Here is a 3,383-nt window from a genome sequence, read left to right on the forward strand (position 1 = left end):
ACGCATCCCGTACGAGAGATCTTTCGGAGAAAAACACACTGTTCCAGCCGGACTACGCAAAGGCATCTACATTCCTCTCCTCCCCAAGAACATGCATCCAGTCTACAACGAAAAGCGAAGAGATATGCGAGCCCTAGCGCTAGGGAGACAGCTTCAAGGAGAACCTCAAGTCGTCTACACGGACACTGCCTCTTACGAACAGCGAAGGGCTATGGTCTCAGTTGTCACCGACCAGGAAGGAAAGGTTCTCACCGCCTGCTCCATCCGAACACGACACCCCGAAGAAGGTGAAGAACTAGCCATAGCGTTAGCCCTAGCCACAACCCGAGCGAGGAAAATTGTCAGCGACTCTCAACCTGCAATCCGCAACTTCACAAAGGGGCGAATCTCCAGTGCGGCACTGCGAGTCCTTGCCCAGCAGGACAAGAACGTAGACACCCGAACCACTTTAATATGGACGCCCGCACACGCGGGCCTGGAGGGCAACGAACGGGCCAACGAGGCTGCTCGAGCATTCACCTACCGAGAGCCCCTGCAATCCGCCCTACACCCTGCCGACAACACCAAGGATCGCCTGTGCACCTACCGGGACGTGCTCGACCAATATAGAGGCGAAATACGGAAGTACCCTGCAGCCAACCCCTCGCTGACCAAAAAACAAGAAGTTGCATGGAGGCGTCTTCAGACCAATACATATCCCAACCCAGGCCTCTACAGGCACTTCCACCCAGAAATTCGTGACGGTAAATGTAAGCACTTCCATCAGCTTGCAAGTTTGGCACACATGCTTTGGGAATGCCCTGCTATACAAAGAAAAGACTTCAGCAATACAGAGGGAACATTTATTATCCACACCAAAGAGCAGTGGGAGACCGTGGTGCTTAGCGAGGACCCTGTCATCCAGCGTTGGGCCGTCCAGAAAGCCGAAGACGCCGCTAGGAGCCAAGGCATCCTGGCCGTCGTCTGAAGCACACCGGCCATAACTAGGCCTTTCCTCTGGACACAATAAAGTTACTTCCTCCTCCTCCTACGTCTAACGACGACGACAGTTGAACGCGAAGCTTTCTTGTGATGGATTCTTTGGTTGGCCAATCCCACAGTGCGAGTATGTGCTGCGAGGTACGCACAACGTTTCTAGAATACCCACAGCAACTCTCGGCTGTGCACTCCGTAGGCATAACGTTTGGATTAGGGGTGTACGGAGCGAACCAATACCTGCTGCTTGGCGTTCGCTTCGACCGTGCCAAAATGGAGCAATCGGATAGACGTAAGCGTTATGACGCGGAGGACCCAGGTTCTATTCCGTCTACGGGAAGCGTTTCTTTTTGCTTTCACTTCACCAACGATCATTCAACATCATCGTCACAGAAAGTTGGCCTTCCTGCAAGGCATATTGGCGTACAACGGCATCAGCGAGGACACTAAAGAATAGTTGCAAGTTGGGCGAGTTGGTACGTGTTCATATCTAATTACAGAGCGACAGACGAGACAGACAGGAGAATAACCGCGCTCGTCCTGTGCTTATTCTCCTGTCTCGTATGTATCACTGTGATTAGGTAAGAACACTAAAGCTTCGCTTTAAAACTGGTGGCCCGCGAGCATGTTGTGTTGGCCACCCTATCGTGCCCCCAATTTCTGGTTCCACTGTTTTGAACCTAAGACCGCAGGCAGTGTGGACACGAGAAAGAATATGAACGGCAACTCAGATTCACGCTTAACATGCGCGTAGACTGCGAAAAAAGTAGGACATATACCGCCAAGTATCTTAGAGCAACAAGGCCCGTCACACATGTGTTCAGGTAGTCTTGATCCGATCTGATACGTCTCTAGCATCCGGAGTGTTCTGAAAGGCAAGGAAGAGCCAAAGCCCCGGGCCTTGTAATTGCCCCAGTTTAGTGAACGATAACTCGGCTAATACTTGACGCGTTCGAACAACTTCAGCAGTAGAAGGTTCCTTGGACAGTACTACAGGGATTGCAGCGACAAGAATGGGAGTCATCGGCACCTTATTTAGGGCCCCTTTAAGAAGCGCTTAGGTGTTCTCAAGCTTTTGTCTGCCATCTCTTAGTTACGACACCGACGACGCTGGATTTTCAATCTAATAGTTCAGCAAATCCAAATTCTTTATAAAAAAAAATTGGCCGCGTATCTGCTCCTTCCGTTGCAAATGTCGACAAAAGACGATAGTCTCTATCGACTTTTGCCAAGTGCATGCCTCCCTTAATTCGCTTTCCCGCTCTCACTCTCATGTTGTTCCTGTTGCGTCGCGCTCCTCCCAAGGTAAAGACGCCAAAGGTTTGCTTAACCCATTTTGAATTTACCGCGTTCCGCTGCTCCAGGCCGGGTGTCTCGATGCCAACGCTGCCGTACGGCCGAGACGGGCGTGAATCAAGGCGCCCTACTTCAGCGTTTATAGAACCACGTTGCCCTACTCCACGTGCGTTCCAAGCAGAACGTGGAACCTATCTCGTGAAACCTTTCGTAACTGTTGCCGGTTGATTTCTTAAAGTGGCGCCAGAAGCTATAGTGGCGCGGGCGACAGCAGGCGACGGCAGAGTGAATTTCTTTTTCTTCAGTTGAAGTGTTGAATTTCGCAAAAATCAAGCATGTATGACTTTTTATAAACAGACACTGCAAATATCACTTCTGTATTAATTTGTTGTCTTATATTTACGTAATATGTTGTTCTTCAACAATGTTGACAAGTATGAACATTACACCGGACACAGACGGGTAGATTTAGCTGTGACTAAATAAGACTATTGCGCAAGCCTTGTTTTACTTTGGCCGGGTGGCTGAATCGAGTCACAGACAGACAGACATACAGACAGACAGACAGACAGACAGACAGACAGACAGACAGACAGACAGACAGACAGACAGACAGACAGACAGACAGACAGACAGACAGGCGGATGGACGGACGGACGGACAGACAGACAGACAGACAGACAGACAGACAGAGAAAAATTTCTGGCTTTAAGTAGCCCAAGAAAGACTACCGTCTTTAAAAATTGCCGGACCACATCCATAGGTGGCAATCGACATAAAGCGAAGCTTTAAACTTGTACTTTCACACTGACATCATACCTGCATATTTGTACGGTGGATGAAAATTTCCTTGTTGTCAAAAGCGTCGCGTGGAAGGGTCGTAACCAGTTGGTCCACCCCGACCATCACGTTTACATTCCCAGTATGCACTGCGAACGCCCTCCTGCTGACCAGCACGCTGTTTAGATGCCACCAACGTCATACACGCATCTCCACCGCTGCCAGTGGCTTCCTGGAGGGCAGTGTTATCTGGTTTAGCTGGCCCGTGCGCCCCCTTCGCTCCTAGCCCAACGTCCTTTCTCCGGCCCGCGGGCGCGTCACACGGAGGCCGC

This window comes from Haemaphysalis longicornis, unplaced genomic scaffold, assembly GCF_048455015.1.
Source record: "Haemaphysalis longicornis isolate Haplotype H1 unplaced genomic scaffold, Haemaphysalis longicornis Haplotype H1 scaffold_1, whole genome shotgun sequence".
NCBI classification, from domain to species: Eukaryota; Metazoa; Arthropoda; class Arachnida; order Ixodida; family Ixodidae; genus Haemaphysalis; species Haemaphysalis longicornis.